A 17,421-nucleotide genomic window follows, 5' to 3' on the forward strand; every position below is an offset into this window, starting at 1 on the left:
GGCCAATGAGGAGTTGGAGCCGCCGCTGGATGAGGGAGGGGGGAGGATGGGCTGGGAAGGGAAGGAGCCTCAAGTGTGTGGCGGGGGCTCTAAGTCCTGGCTAAAGGGCCCCTCCGAACACCCTCCCCGCTAGAGACAGAGGGTCTGAGCTGGCACAAGGCGTCCAACGCAGACTCTGCCCTTGGACCTTCATGGTCCCTGCCTGGCGTTTGGAATGACACCAACCAATACACCCATCCAACGGGCGAGAACCCCCTTCTGGCCGCTCTGTAGCTAGACCAGCTTAGCTCCCCCCAGCCCAGCGCTGGGTGTGGGCTGCCACAGGAGCCCCAGGTCTCTGGTCTGACGGCTACCAAATGTTATCTTGACTAGAGCCGCTGGGAGTTCCAGGCAGGCTCTCGGCGACTTACCCTACACTTCCCAAGACCATGTGAGTCACCTTACGGGAGCTTCTCTTGGAATGACCGTTCTTTAAAGCTGGGGAGTTGGTTAAGTGAAAGAAGCAATTTCTCTTCCCTCTAAAATCTTGGAGATTTATCGAAATGAGTGAATTCCACGTGTTTATGTCCTGACTGTAGCTGGTTCTTCGGTGTATCTGTCTCGCTATTGCCTCCTTCCCCGGGGCCCCACCATCACTTACTCCCTCTTCTGCAAGGCGTTTGCCTCGTGGACTAAGACATTTTAGAGCTTCTTATAACAATGGATCAAATTCATATCCCCCGTCATCAAGTGCATCCTATGAGGTGAATTTAGTCCATCTCACATCAAGAAAAGGGATAAATTTAATAGGAAGTCCTTCGCTCCCAGCCTTGCACGATGTCCTCTTCCTGAGAAGGTAGGTGAAATATATCGATGTGGGGGTCGTTTTCTCTTTAATTACCAGGTTACCCCCATCTAATTGACATGTCTCTAGTCTAGATCTAGTTTGCTAAGTTAGGTTTTTATTCCTACCCAAAAAAAGGCAACAGGAAGCACATCCATTTACACATCTCCCCATTCCAGCGCTCCTTGGGAAAAGAAGCACCAGGACTTTGTAAAGGTGGAGGATTGGCCTCTATGTGTGTTAAAGAGATGGTACCCGCTCGGCTACACTTGACTTGTTCAGAAAGTTAACTATAGGTTTTTCCTCTGTAGCGCCTATCAGGTCCATCCCACTAGATAGTGCAGGGTTGGTGGTCCCTGTTGTACATTTGTTAGAGCTTTGTCCAGTCTAGTTTGAAATGATCTAAGCTGTCTGCAGTTGCACTTTGGGATGGAACTGGGGTTGTGTGTCTGTCACTGTGTTTCTCTTCAGGGGTATTTCCTCTACCGCCAGGCACCAGCACTCTCATTACCATACAGCTGCTGGCCTGCTTGCTGCAGCTTCATACTGTTGGAGAGAGAGAGGGATGGAGCATGGAGATATGGGACCATTTAATGCACTGAACCATTGGCTTGTGTTTTCATTTCAAACCATGCCTCCTAAAAGCTCCAGGGGAAAGGGCTTTTATCTGTCAGCTACCGCACCTTGGTAAATTAGATCCCAGGAAGATTGTGAAGAGCTACAAAAGGATCTCACAAAACTGGGTGACTGGGCAACAAAATGGCAGATGAAATTCAGTGTTGATAAATGCAAAGTAATGCACATTGCAAAACATAATCCCAACTATACATACAAAATGATGGGGTCTAAATTAGCTGTTACCATGCAAGAAAGAGCTCTTGGAGTCATTGTGAATAGTTCTCTGAAAATATCCACCAATGTGCAGTGGCAGTTCAAAAAGCAAACAGAATGTTGGGAATCATAATAAGACAGAAAGTATCATATTGACTCTATATAAATCCATGGTACGCCCACATCTTTAATACTGCATAGATATGTGGTCACCCCACTTCAAAAAAGATACATTGGAATTGGAAAAGGTTCAGAAAAGGGCAACAAAATAATTTGGGGTATGGAACAGCTTCTGTCTGAGGAGAGATTAATAAAACTGAGACTTTTCAGCCTGGAAAAGAGACAACTAAGGGGGGATATGATAGAGGTATATAAAATCATGACTGGTGTGGAGAAAGTAAATAAGTAAGTGTTATTTACTCCTTCTCATAACACAAGAACTAGGGGGTCACCAAATGAAATTAATAGGCAGCAGGTTTAAAACAAACAAAAGAAAGTATTTTTTCACACAGTGCACAGACAACCTGTGGAACTCCTTGCCAAAGGATGTTGTGAAGGCCAAGACTATAACAGGATTCAAAAAAGAACTAAATATGTTCGTGGAGGATAGGTCCATCAATAGGGATAGTGTCCCTAACCTCTGTTTGCCAAAAGCTTGGAATGGGCAACAGGGGATGGATCTCTTGATGATTACCTGTTCTGTTCATTTCCTCAGGGGCACCTGACATTGGCCACAGTTAGAGGACAGGATACTGGGGTAGATGGACCTTTGGTCTGACCCAATATGGTCGTTCTTATCTTCTTATGTAAAAGGTCAAAATAGTAATTCCCTCCCCCCCAATTAAATTTTCCTAGCAGAAATTCTAAGATGTCTATTCCTTTTACAGTTCTAATCCAGCTAAAGTAAAGTAAAATACTTCTAATAGAACTTCTACTAGGCACAAAGGGACAAAAAGATTAAAATTAAAAGACCTTCTAACTTCAAAGTGTCTGTGTGACAGAAGCTGTGTTAATTTGCGAGGGAAGGAGCAGGTTGTGCAGGTGGATGCTCAGTTACTATTAGGGACAATTTGGCATGTCTAAATGAAGATAAAAGGTGTTCCTTTAAAACTTATTCGTTAACATGCTTTAAATAACATATTTTAAAATCATAGTGTAGACAGGGCATGTATTTTGTGATAGCGTCTAGCCATGATTGAAATTCTGTATGTCTGTCCTAAAGTGTCAAGTATCAGAGGGGTAGCCGTGTTAGTCTGGTTCTGTAGAAGCAGCAAAGAATCCTGTGGCACCTTATAGACTAACAGACATTTTGCAGCATGAGCTTTCGTGGGTGAATACCCACTTCTTCAGATGCATGTCCTAAAGTGAGAATTCATCTGTGATTAAAGAGAGAGGCTGCGTGCATAACTGCAAGAGTGTAACTCTCCTCAAGTTCTAGGGAGTTCCTAGACTATCTGTGTGTTGCAGGGAGAAGAGGAGAATTATGCAGGATTGAGTTGCTTCATTTCATCCACATCAGGTTGGTTCTTTTTCAAAACATTCCCCATACATAACCACACACCTTATTCATGGCCTTGTATGTGTGATGGACAGTTTGTGAGTATAGCAAATAGAGTGGTAGTGCTGTTTGATAATCCAGTACAGGTCTGTCGCATCTTATGCGCATTTAATATGCGCCATTTCAGCTTTACGCGGTTGGCAAAACAAAAAACAAAAAAAAAGAAAAATAACAATTTTAATACTGTACCTGTAGTGCGGGCAATTCTGCCCGCCATTCAACGCAATGTAATTTTGACTATACACAGTTTTCGCTTTACGCACTAACCGTGGAACGGAAGCCCCGCGTAAGATGAGACTCGCCTGTAATCATTTTCCCTTAGAAATGCTGTTGTCTGAAAATAGAACAAGGTAAAAGTGCAATGATAGAATTATATGGGGAACAATTGTTTAAATTCTCCCTGGCTTCGGCCCATGCTATCAGTTTCTCACATTCTTGAACACTGGAATTGACTCATTTATCTAAAATCATTTTTTAAAAATAGGGTATTGGTACCCTGTGATATACAAGAGGCCAGACTAGATTATCTGGTGGTCCTTTCTGGCCTTAAACTCTATGAATATATCTACCCAGCAACTAAGCACCTGCAGCTGGCCTGTGCCAGCTGACTCAGGCTCACGGGCAGGGGTGGCTCCAGGTACCAACGCAGCAAGCGTGTGCCTGGGGCGGCAAGCCGTGGGGGGCAGGCTGCCAGTCGCTGTGTGGGCGGCAGTCAGGCAGCCTTCGGCGGCATTTCTGCGGGAGGTCCGCCGGTCCTACAGTTTTAGTGGCAATTCGGTGTCAGGTACGACAAAGGTTTGGGACCGGCAGATCACCCGCAGAACTGCCACCAAATCTGCGTGACCGATGGACCTCCCACAGAAACGCCGCCGAAGACCACCTGACTGCCATGCTTGGGGAGGCAAAAAATATAGCGCCGCCCCTGCTCACGGGGCTTAAGCTGCGGGGCTGTTTCATTGCTGTGTAGACTTCTGGCTCAGGCTGGAGCCCAGGCTCTAGGACCCTGCGAGATGGGAGCATCCCAGAGTTTGAGCTCCAGCCCAAGCCCAGAAGTCTACATAGCAATGAAACAACCCCATAGCCTGACCCTCACAAGCCTGAGTCAGCTAGCACAGGCCAGCTGTGGGTTTTTCTTTGCTGTGTAGAAATGCCCTAAGAGTCTATGACATCCACAGTGAGAGGTGAATTGTATGTAGACCTAGTGTGTGTGAATACTGTATAATGTATGTGTAGCATAACATATGACAGAGAATGGCAAAATGAAGGGTTGTACATGTATTTCTAATTAAATTATGGAATAACATAGCTTGTCAATACAGTAAAATACAAATGATCCCCTGGTGAATGTTCTTTAGCCCGGAAAAAAATTATTATGGGGTATGTGAAGAAGAAGGGGACCAGTGCAAGCAGTGCCTTTAAATCAAGAACTTATAATAAATAGCAGAAAGGATGAGGTCTTTTGGTCAGGTGCAAGTTCAGAGGTTTCCTGTACTGATTCATAACACTAAATCCATATTTCTCTTGAATACATGTGGTGATGGTACCATGATGAATACTTCTTACTGTTAGATTCTTTCTCCTTCTCTCTTTCCCCTCCACTCTTTATTACTGCCACTTGTGGCATCTTGTCTTAAATGGGATTGAAAACTGTCGGGGGACAGAGAACATATCTTCCTATGTGTTTTACAACACCCAGCACTGTTCTAAGTGAGACCTGTCATCTCTACTATAATACAAGTAGATTATTCCATTAATTGATCTGATAGGAAATTTTTCCTGATATCTGGTTTGACTTTTCCTTTTCTTAGCTGCCTTTCCTTCCTTTGGTCATTGTAATTAGCACTTTCCCATTGTACTTGTTACTGAATAAATATGCCTCTTTGATATTGTATCCCCATGTTATACCTCTCTTCTAAACTGTACATATAGAATTCTTTCAATTTCTCCTCATAAATAGCCCGTCTAATCATTCATTCACTCTTTTAAACTGGTAATGGTTTGCTACCAGTATTTAAACAAAGGATTGTCATACATATGTCCAATTTAGGTATAGATGCTACAGACAGCAGGGGTGAGGACTGGGCAATCTAATAATGTGTTTTCCTATTTAAACAACAAAAGCTTCTCCATCAATAAGCAAGAATGGAGCTAACACCAGTTGGCAAACAAATGTATTAAGTGCACTTGCTGGAAATCTATCATTTTTTCTCCGAAAACTATACCTGATTCTATTGATAATGTAACTCAAAGTTCAACTGGTATTACTTGCAGTGGAAGCAGGAGTTGAAAATCTTGCAAAGGGATAGGTCTGGAGTTATCCTCCCAACGGAAATATTTAGAGTATTACTCCTAAGGGCATTCTGTGCCAAAAAAATAAAAATTCTGGCCACAATATTTTAAAATTCTGCAAATTTTATTTGTTAATAAATAAATGCAGAGGCTCCAGCATGGCCGTGGGGAGCACAGGCCACTGGCTGCATGAAGGTGGGAGATCACCCTGCAGCTCCCACCCCCATGACACAGACTCAGTGGTGTGGCTGCACCCAACCCTGACACAGCAGAAGGCCTGGTCCCTTGCCCTTCTGTGCCAGGTACACCAGGTGTGGGGCAGGTGGGCTAACCAGGCAGGATCCAAGTGTGGAGAGGCTCAGTGTGGGGGGATACAGGTGTGGGGTGAGAGGATTTTGTGGGGGACAATATGGGTGCAGGCAGCTCAGTGTGGGGGTCTAGGTGTGGAGGGATCTGGATGCACACAGGTTCATTGGGGGGGTTCCAGGTGCAGGGGCAATAGGACTCTGCAGGAGCTTCCAGATGAAGGTGGTTAGGGCTCAGCGGATAAGTCTGGGTATGGGGGTCTCAGTGGAGGGGTCTGGGTGCTGGGGAAGTGGGGCTTGGTGAGATGGGTGTCTGGGTTCAGCTAGTTGGGGTCAGTGGCATGGGTGTGGGGGCACAGGAGGTGCAGGGGCACAAAGGTGGGGGTTTGAGTGCAGGGAGCTCAATGGGGGATGGTCTGGGTGCAGGGGTGGGGTACAGAGGCAGGGGGTCTGAATGAAGGAGGCTCCAGATGCAGGAGTTGAGGTTCAGTGTGGTGGCTTTCAGGTATGGAGGGAATGAGAAGGTTCTGGATGTACCAGGTGAGGCTTGGCAGGGGTGTCTGGGTATGAGAGGTCCAGATGCCCTGAGGTTGGGTGGATGGGGGAGCAGCTCCCCGTACAGTGACCCCCTCCTCCCACAGCTGAGGAGCAATGGGGGCAGGAAACTGGGGAAGATATTGAGCCTCCTGCAGCTGGGGGAGGTTTCTGGAGGTGGTTCTGACACAGCCCCAGCAACTCCTAGCAGAGGAAGAGAAAGTCCTGTCCTCTCCTGCCTTCAGCCCAGCCGAGACTAGCAGCTGATCCCATTTCAGGGTAGGAGCCACTGACTGGGGTGTCCCCAGCCCCATGGTGATTTACCTCTCTGTTGGCTGCTCCGGGTTCCTGAAATGATGTACATGTACTGCTAGGGAGTTGTGCATGACTGCTCTTACAGCTTCCCTTTGCTTCCCTGTCAGAACGTCATTTTTCTGCGATGAAGCAAAGACATCTGCAGGGGACATGCACAGTGGTGCAAAATTCCCCCAGGAGTAGAGTATGCTCAGTGTAATCTGGGCCATTCCAAAGGCAAAAAATTACTCTTCAAAGGTATTTTTATGAGCCCTAGCAATAAGTCACCTCTGGCAGGAGTGATTTTGCAGTATTTTGAGAGGAAGTGATTTTGCTAGAGACAAGGAATTCATCTCAATCTTTCTGTTAATCTGGGGGCAGAATTTTAAGAAAGGGCTCCCAGGGAGTTTATGAATGTGTATTGTGTTGTGGGACCCAAAGCCCAACACATTTGCTCTACCTTTGGTCTCATTATAACAGTGTAGGGAGGAATTGTCACTTCTAGTGGTCTTATAAGAGCATTCTACAAATATATGGGTGAAATTTGTTTCTGGCTGTTGCAACTATATTATGCATCATGCCTATGCTTAATTCAATATCTCCTATTATCTCCCACCCTGTCCCCTTTTTGCATTGCTGGTTTCTAGGCAGCTGTTTCCAATTTTATATATTTGCAGTGTATTATTTCACCGCCCATCTCTAAGTAAATTACTTTGAATTTATCCACATTGATTCTTGTTACATTGAGTTCTGTTGAATTTCTAAGCTCTTTAAATTGTTCTACAGTTTTATTTTATTATCTGCTTATAACTCTTCCTAATTTTGTGCCATCAGCAAATCTCAGATAATTTATTAAAATATTTCATAGTATTAGCTACAATTAAGAACCCTATAGAAACTTATTTGATACTTCATCCAAGTTTGATGTGCCATTTATGGCTATTGACTATTTTCATCTGTTATTCAGTTTTATATTCATGCTATCACTTTATCTAGACATCTTTCCAGTTTTTCAGATTGCAAATGTAAGCTGCTCAAGTTGGGGACAATCCTCTTTTGAATGTCTGCAAAGTGTTTAGCATATAGTGGGTGCTACCAACAATAAATGATGATCAGATCTCATGCAAGAACTTTTCAAAGGCAGAACTGAAATCCAGGATCCCAGTGAAGTAAATGGGAGTTTGCCTGCATAATGATCTCAAGATTTGGCCCACGATATAGTATATGTATTATGTTCCCTTTATCTACTTTTAATTTATTTTATTTAAAAAAAATTAAAAAACAGATTTGCCTGGTATGACCTATATTTATAAACCTATCATGGTGCTATTAACACATGCCACTGTCCATCAAGTTATGATTGTCTAAGCATTTAGAGATCTGTTCACTTACTGCCAACTTGGATAATAATTCTTCTTATCAAAAATTCCTGCTATGGTTTCAAATTGATAAATTATTCTTCATTTCTCTAAAATTCTGTGGACTACTGATTCAGAATGGCTTGTATGTACCAACTCGCAGGTGTTGCATTTCTGTGACAGGCAAGCAATGATCTCTTTGTGTTGTCTGTAGACTCTGTGGGGATTTTTTAGGATGATATTTGCTTTAGTACTGGAAGTCAGTTTGAATGGCATCCAGTGATCCAGAATCAGGAATGATTATTACAGGGGAGAGATTACAGGTAGGAAGGGCATACATGGTAGTTTCCTCTCCCGATGCGAACAAAAATAACCATCAGAATCTGCACAGAAGACTTTTGTTTGAGTTTTGATGCCTCTGTAAATTCTACAGCTAGCAGAAAATAAGGGAAAATGAAAGAAACACGATAAATATGTGTAAACCCAAGATATGTATTGAATATAGTGGAAGAAGATTTCAGCTGCTTTTGGACCTGCTTTTGGACCTGTAAAATTGTCTCCATTGTTATTGCTGATATAGCAGAGATGCCTTTTCCTTGAGGATTAACCAACCCCAGAGTCAGTGCAAAGCCGAAAAGGAGTACATCTTGTGAGTTTGGCAGGAGGTGTATCCTCACTATAAGGGTAATAGTGGGAGTTAAAATAAGAGGGAGTATAGCACCTCCACCCATGCTACAGACAAGCTTTTGAGCTACACAAAGCTCTTCTTCAGGTTTGCGAAAGTTACTCCAAGCGTCACAGCAAAATGCAAGACGGAACATATTGTTTAGCATAAGTAGCACATACTGTAAGGGACATTGAAGGTGGTCCCTTAAAATATGTGCTAATTGCTTATGCTAAACAATCTGTTCCACCTTGCATTTGGCTGTGACGCTCAGGGTACCTTTCCCAGGCTGAAGAAGAGCTCTGTGTGGCTCAAAAGCTTGTCTCTCTCACCAACAGAAGTTGGTCCAATAAAATATATTACCTCATCCCCCTAGTCTCTTTAATATCCCGGCACTGACACAGCTACAACTATACTGCATACAAAGTCTAAACATTTGATATTTATAATACTATGGATTGGAAACAAGCCATGTGGCACTACCCAGCTCTGCATACGCTCCGTCACTCTGACATCTGCTGTGTGCCTGTTTGAGGACAGCAACTCCTTTCAGATACACTTCTGTTCCATTTGCTTTGTCCTGCAACCGCAAGATAATGCAAAACCTCCTCACCAGCTGATGTTGAAACCCATGACAACAGCCACCAATATTGGTGAGCTTTCCTTCCTAGACAGATGTACTTTAACCACTGGTTATTATTTTATAGATACAACATGCCTATTGGGCTCCCTAAGCACATGTACGGGATTCAAAACAAGTTGACTCAATGATAATTCAGCCAGCTGTTTTCATGACCACCCAAAGAAAACAAGAACTTTCAATTCCTCCAGCTAATTTCCAAACTCAAACAGATATGCCTTGCAGTTTTCTCTGAAGGTCAACAAACTAAGTTAGACCACTGAGGGGAGTGAGTTTCAGCAGGGCTGGATTAAGGCAGGGGCTTTAGGAGCTGCAGCCCAGGGCCCCGGCTAAAGGGGGGGCCTGCAAAAATAAATCACAGGCAGCGATCTCCAACTCTGGGCCACTAAAAGTCCAGTGGCGCAGCAGAGCTCAGGGCAGCTGCCTGCATGCCATGGCCCCATCCTGCTCCCGGAAGTGACTGGCTGCTGGCACATCTCTGTGGCCCCTGGCAAGGGGGGAGGTGGCTCTGTGCGCTGCTCCCACCCCCAGCACCATCCCCAGCAGCACTTGCAGGTGCGGGCAGCGCATGGAGACATGCTGTCCCCTCCCCCCATGGGCTGCAGAGACGTGCCAGCAACCAACCACTTCCGGGAGGCGTGTGGGGCCATGGCAGGCAGGCAGCCTGCCTGATCCCTGTTGCACTGCCAGCCGGGAGCCACCCGCGATAAGCGCCTCCTGACCGGAGCCTGCACCTTGCACCTCCTCCTGCACCCCAACCCCCGCCCCAGGTCAGAATCCCCTCCTGCACCCAAACTCCCTCCCAGACCACACACCCCCTCCTGAACCCCAACCCCCTGCCCCAAGTCAGAATCCTCTCCTGCACCAAATTCCCTCCCAGACCATTCACTCCCTCCCACACCCTGCACTCCCTCCTGCTCCCCAATTCCCTACCCCAGATCAGAATCCCCTTCTGCACCAAACTCCCTCCCAGAGCCCTCACCCTCTCCTGCACTCCAACACTCTGCCCCAGCCTGGAGCTCCCTCCTGCACCCAAACTCCCTCCCAGGAAAAAGACTTGTATACAGAGCCCCACAAAATCTAATAGCCCTGGGCCCACAGGAGAATTAATCCAGCCCTGAGTTTCAGAGTTAAATGTTGTACTACTGGTACCATTTGACTGCAAGTTCCTGAGGACAGGAATGTGTTGTTCCAGCCCTTATGCTTAACTTTGGGATTTGTTAACTTAAGCATCTCAGCTGTCAGGACAGAGCACTCAGAGAGAGGCAGTTCCAAAGGGTCTGGAATTAAGCCATATAGGGCTTTATAGATCAACACCAATATCTTGAATTGTACCTGGAAATGAATTGGAAGCCAGTGCAGGCTTTGGAGGACACGTATAATATGCTTTCTGAATGAAACCACCACTAAGTGGCCAGCTGCATTTGATGTTTCTGAATGGTCCTCAGGGATAAAAATGAAGGAGAATGCATTACAGTAATCCAGGCTGGAGATGACAAAGGTTTGAATAACTGTGGTGAGGTCTGGATCTAAGAGGAAAGATTGAAAACTCCTTGCTAGACTTAGATGGGGGAGAGGTGAGCTCCTGTGGCTACTTCATCAAAGAAAAAGTACCTATGGACTAAAAAAGGTCATCACTAAAAATAAAATAGAAGACGAATATAGGCAAAGAACGAAAGAACAATTTCCCTTCTTCACCTCATTTTCCTCCCCATCGTAGTATGGTGTTATTGTGAATTCTTACCCCACAAGCTTTTTTATATGTTAAAATTCAGAATAAACTTGACTTTTCTATCTTCTCTCACCATCTGTCAATCTGTTTTATAATTAAAGGAACAGTAAATGGAGGCAAGAGGGAAGCAGCCTTGTGTGATTCATGCCTCTATAACAACATAGTTAGATCAAAGATACAGCCCCTAGGCCTGAGCACTTTATGCAAACAAAATACAGTTTGTTTTGGTGGCAGCATAAAATATTTACTCTTCCTTCTTGAAGTAGGCTGCCAGTTATCTTGCTGCACATGGGGACGGGTTGGTGACAGAGGTTGAAGGAAATATCTGCAGTATGAGACTTTGAATTGTCCAGTATAACTGATCTTTCTGGTAAATTAATTGTGTTTTGTTTTAATTGAGGACACTTTATTTCAGGGGGGAAATTATGCTAACAGCTGCTTTGTTTTCCTTATTGCTTAAATACAAATGTTTAAAAAAAAAAAAGCTTGCTTAGTACAGGACATGAAACACTTTGTTCTGTGAAGATATTCAGGCTACGGGACAAAGGGATTTTAAAATACTTTTAAAACATTTTTCATGGTTTTCCAATGTTTTTGGTTTTGCCTCTAAAGTAAAGTTAATGGCCATTGAAGGCCTCAATCAAGATCAGGGCCCCGTTGAGCTAGGTGCTGGTATACAGATAAGAGAATTCTCTGCCCTGAAGAGTTTCCAGTCTAAAAACATAACAGAAAAGACAAAAAGACAAAACAGATAAAAGGTGGAAGAAAAGAACTCTCCATTGTATAGATGGGGCACAGAGAGATTAAATGACTTGCTGGTGGTCAGTGCTGAGAACTAAACTGGATCTCCTGAGTGCCAGTCCAGGGCATAACCAGAGATCATCTTTCCTCTCCGTAGATAAGTTTTATTTAAAAATAAATTCCTAACCAATCAATATTTCTGAAAGACAAATGTCCTAAAAGAGAAACAAATTCTAAATAAAATAATTATAAAGCATAACTAACAAGAAATATGTGAAACAACTTACACAATATGTGTTCCCAACAGCAGTTCCCAACAGTTCCAGGCCTTACTGTTTTCTGTCCTCAACCTCAGTTCCCTTCCCACCTTCATATACTGTCACTTTGTGTGGTTTTGGAGTAAAATTTTCAAAAACATTTAAGTGATTTAGGAGTCTAAATCCCATTCTCAAAGGTGATTTATGGCTAGATCCACAAAGGGATTTAGGCATCTCACTGCCACTTTAGGGTCCAGATCCACAAAGGTATTTAGGCTCTTAACTTTCATTGATTTCAGTGGAAGTTAGGAACCAAAATACCTTTGTGGTTCTGGGAGTAGGAGCCTAAATACAATATTTAGGCGCCACTGAAATCCTCAAAACCCCCCACTCAGCTGTTGCCTAACCCTGGAGGCACCTATGTTTCTGCCAGTAAAGTCCCCTAGGCAGCTAAATTTCCACCAGTGGGCAAGCTCAACACTTCCTAAATCCTGATGCCACCGAGCTGCTCTGCTTCTAGTGCAGTTACCCTGAAGCCCCAGTGGGATTCTAATGCTAAATGTTCCTCCAACTATCTCACCTTTGGGGCCCAGTCCAGTAGGGATTCACACAGTGAGGAAGAGATGGTGCTCTTATGCCCAAGGCATTCCTTGGGATGTAGGAGATGCAACTTCAAGTTCCCAGTATGCCTCAGGCCCTACTAAATTCACAGTCCATTTTGGTCAATTTCACAGTCATAGGATTTTTAAAATAGTAAATTTCATGATTTCAGCTATTTAAATCTGAAATTTCACAATGTTGTCGTTGTAGGGATCCTGACCCAAAAAGGAGTTGTGGTGGGGGAGGGGTTCAAGGTTACTGTAGTGGGGCGTTCAGTACTGCTGCTACCCTTACTTCTGTGCTGCTGCTGGCAGCAGCGCTGCCTTCAGAGCTGGGCAGTTGAAGAGCGCTGGCTGCTGGCCCAGAGCCCAGCTCTGAAGGCAGAGCCACCACCAGCAGGTATGCAGAAGTAAGGATGGCCTGGTGTGGTATTTCCATCCTTACTTCTGCACTGCTGCCTGCAGAGCTGGGCCCTCAGTCAGCAGCTGCCATTCTCTGGCGGCCCAGCTCTGAAGGTAGTACAGAAGTAAGGGTGGCAATACTACAACCCCCTCTGCAACTACCTTTGGGGTCAGGACCCCGAATTTGAGAAAAGCTGGTCTCCCCCGTGAAATCTGTATTGTATAGGGTAAAAGCACACAAAAAAACAGATTTCACAGTCCATTACATGTTTTTCATGGCCCTAGTCACTGATCTATGGGGTATTTCTCAATCTCTTCTGTTGAAGCTGTTCCATTTTATATAAAGAATTAAATATTCTTTGGTGTAGGGACTGGAACCCTGGACTCCCAAGTGCATGCCCTAACTACAGAGTCATTTTCACTCTCTCTCTCTGGCCCAATGAATACTGAAGTCTTCCATGGGAAGTGGTTAGGGCACTCACTTGGGATGCAGGAGATCTGTGCTCAAATCTTCTTCTAAATCAGACATCATGGGGATTTGAACCTGGGTCTCTCACAACCCACATGAGTACCCTAACTACTGGGCTGTTGGTTCTAAGGGAACAGCTGTGTCATCACCATAGTTTTTCAAGAAAGGACTGACCTGATGCCTAATTCCAGGAGAGATTTCACGTCTGTGAACCCTGAGTTGAGGGAGGTGCCCCCTTCCTGCCTGCAGTTAAGCGCTTAACTACCTGTGGGGGGCAGGGCCTAAGCCAAAATCTTCTCCTCAGCATTTCTCATTGACTAGCTTAGGCAGCTCCCCACTCAGCTCACTGGCTTCTGTGAATCCCCCCACTCTTAGGCACCTCACTCTCCTCAGGCACTGTATAGGGAGCCTAGGTGCCTGACTCAAGGTTGTGTATTCCAGTAGGTGGTAGGGCATATAAATGTTAGGTGTGGTGATGCCTAAATCTTTTGTGGATCTAGCCCTAAGGAGCCTAAATCAGACTGGTTTCAAAGGGAGCTAGGTGCCTAAATATCTCTGAAGAGCTTGGCGTTAGGTGCTTTTGAAAATTTTATCATTGGTCTAATTTAGGTCCTGATGCAAGAAAGGGATTAACCCTTTCCTTCTAGTGCAAGCAGGAAGGTCCACCCTCATGAATCCTTTTGTAGGACTGGATCCTGGGGTATCAATCCTGCAATGAGCTCCATCTCTGGTCTCCCTCTCCTTCCTCCTCTGATGTCATTATTACATCCTATATCTTTTATTCTAGTAGGACAGTCTTTCCCTTCATCTATTGCCGGCCCCTGCACATGAGGGGGAAGAATTTCTCTTTCCCCACTCCCTTGAATTAGCACATGTTCTCTTCCTCTTGCTTCTCACATGACACACATCAAACTGCTCCCCACTCCCTCATGTTATCTTAAAGTAATTAAAAAATTCAAAATTAATTAATTAAAGCTCACAACAGGATTTTAACCACTAGGGCCCCAGCACTGTCAGCTAATGCTCTATCCCACAGTGTAGCCCTGCTGCCTGGAAATATTGTCTCTTCACAGAGACATGATTTACACACCTGAGACAGCCATTAAATGTGCCAGTGTGTTGCTCATGCAGCCAGCCACAGAGCACATGTAGGATATTGTGAGAGTAGCAAGTAGAGCTGTCACCACTCAGTAATGCCATAATAATAGTTGCTTCCTCATTTAAAATATTTATGCTCCCCTCCCATGTAATAGTGCAAGGAAGAGACGAATACACCTTTACCTCGATATAACACTGTCCTCGGGAACCAAAAAATCTTACCGCGTTATAGGTGAAACCACGTTATATCGAACTCGATTTGATCCACTGGAGTGCGCAGCCCCACCCTCCCGGGGCACTGCTTTACTGCATTATATCCGAATTCATGTTATGTCAGGTGGCATTATAATGGGGTAGAGGTGTACTTGAGTATCTGTGGGATTGTCACCAGGATAATGCATATTTCTTCCCATCCTTTGCGCGCGGGGGGGTGGGGGGGAGGGCTAGTGATGCTCAGAGTAGGAGGGGAAGTCATCTGGAAAAGATGCAGTGCAAATCTCTTTGTGTGTACTGTGTAGATGTCTTTTTTAGGGCCTGATCTTCCTGTGTCTCTGAGAGTCTTTCAACATATAAAGGTTATAGCAGAATAGACTATGTTGCCATTGTTACGTAACTCTGGATCTTCAGTGTATCTGTTTCCTTGCTGACAAACCTAGGCCTTGGCTACAGCTATGAACTCCTTATCCTTAAGGATTTCATACAGTATGATTGCTATCTGTGGTGCTTGTAGCTATGAAACTGAAAGGAGGGGTGCTTCTGTGTACTGCACCTTTAAATGGAGAGCTGCAGAGGTGACTTTGAAGCAGCTGCCATTTTGTGTTTACTTTCAGAAACAGAAGGTTATAGTCACTGTGCTCTCTCTCACATGGAGACTTTATATTTGTTCTTTCCCTCCATTGTTTTGCTTAAACTGAAATAAGTCATCAGGCTTTGCTCTTTGTGCAAGGGAAAACTGAGCATATCCCAGCTGTCTACATGTGGTTCCCAGCCTCCCAATGCTAGCAGTTTTGTTTTGTTTTTTTCTGTGCTGTGCTGCCGTCAGCTGTTTCTGTTCTGTGCTCCTACCCCCTCTCATGGAGGGAGAGTTAATATGGAAACTGTCAGGATTAACTATCACTGATTTTCCCAACAAAAGCTGCTCTGATTTGGAGGGCAGCACACAGCAGAAGGGCAGTCATCCATGATTTTTTCCACCCACCTAACTTGTGACCATATCCCTCCAGTTTTCCATATTTCATCAGCCTCACAGATCTCTCTCCTGCCTGAGATGTACATAATTCCTGCTGGGAAAATATCACCTAGGTTTTGCTTTCCCATGCAGAGGGTTCTCATCCACATTTTGAAATAAGCTGCAAAGAAGTGAGCCTCAGAACAGATGGGAGCACAGGAGCAACAACACAAACTCAAATGTAATAGGAGAGAGAGAGGGACAGATGGAGAGAGAGACAGGTCGATGGAAAAAAGTGGAAGGGAAGGGGAGGACAAGAAGAAGAGGAGGAAACCAGTGTAGGAAGCAGATTAGCGTGCATCATATAAAAACTATCCAGAAAACTATAAATCATTAAAAAAAATACTGTAAAACACATCCAGAAGATTGGGTGACTGCATGGATCAAAAGAGTAGCAGAGAGATGAAAGAAAAGAAAATGACAGATGTAACTCATTTTGCTGCATAAACCATTGTACAAATAATCTGGGGTGTGGTGACTTAAAGAAAGCTCTGGTGGAATGACCAGCATCTTTTTTAAAAAATTAACACTTCCAAAGTTTTGCTAAGTCAACCTGGTGGCCTAGAGGGAGTGCCAATCCCTACAAATTCCCATTGTGCACTAATGGTTGGGAATATCAGACAGATGAGGCTGGAGGATTTCTCCTGATGCAACATTGGACCCTTGTGGTTGCATCAAGACAGAAGTTCGGCCTATGTTCTTGGTGTATGGCACAGGAAATATAGGGGTCTTGTGGCCAGGGCTGTGCAGTGATGCTCTGATGTTACTCCATCCAGAGAGTTAGAACACCTTCCTAATGGACAGGGAAAATGTAATGGTATTTCAGAAAGGTCTAAGGTTTAGGCTTAAGGCCCAGGTCCTCAAAGGTATTATCAATGCCTAATTATCAATGATTTTACTGGGAGTTAGGTACCTAAATACTTTTGGAGATTTGGGCCTAACTCCCCTCCTCAAGTCAGTCCCAAAATCCATTTCCTTTCTGGGGATTGGTCTCTGCTTTAAATGAACAAATATCTGGGGCAATTCACAAGGGGATGAAGGAATCTCTCCCAGTCGCATGAAGGGGAGGGTCACCCCAAATCACAAATTATCTTTCTCAAACCGAGATATCCAGTATTAATCTCATCTTTCTGAAAAATGTCTTTTTAACCGATAAAATACCTTTTTCATTGCAAAGGAAAACAAAACATGGAGTTTCAACAAGAAATCAAGTCATTAGACTTGCAGGCAAAAATGCTCACTGGCAATTGCCATGCACGCATCTCCAAATACATCTGTTTTGCTTCTTTCTTGACATCTGATTAAAGTGTTGCTATCCTGTCTCTTAATTAAAGTGTTTGGAGGCGAGGCCCAAATATCACTTATCTCTACCAAGTTCACTAGCTCCATACTTCTCCTCGTACAAATATGTTTTGCTATAAATTACTGGCACTGTTTCTGTTGATAGTCAGTATAATCAAACATTTGTAAGCATGCTGTCTCTTCAATCTGTTCAGTTGATGCACTTTACCTGATCTTTCATTAAAGTAATCAAAACACTTGCTGTGCCGCATCTAATGAATGTTGCATGTATGATTAAGTACTTTCATTCATATTGCA

The 17,421-nt window shown here is 44.3% G+C and overlaps 1 long non-coding RNA gene across 1 annotated transcript in view; it reads left to right on the top strand.

Moving 5' to 3' along the window:
- The first annotated feature begins 58 nt into the window (after positions 1-58).
- The window catches only part of LOC123368082, a 68,848-nt gene continuing 51,485 nt past the window's right edge, over positions 59-17,421 (top strand). The window contains exon 1 of the long non-coding RNA XR_006578682.1: positions 59-835. This is a non-coding gene — a long non-coding RNA (uncharacterized LOC123368082). The remainder of the gene's footprint in view (positions 836-17,421) is intronic.

Source organism: Mauremys mutica, chromosome 4 (genome assembly GCF_020497125.1).
Source record: "Mauremys mutica isolate MM-2020 ecotype Southern chromosome 4, ASM2049712v1, whole genome shotgun sequence".
Lineage (NCBI taxonomy): Eukaryota > Metazoa > Chordata > Testudines > Geoemydidae > Mauremys > Mauremys mutica.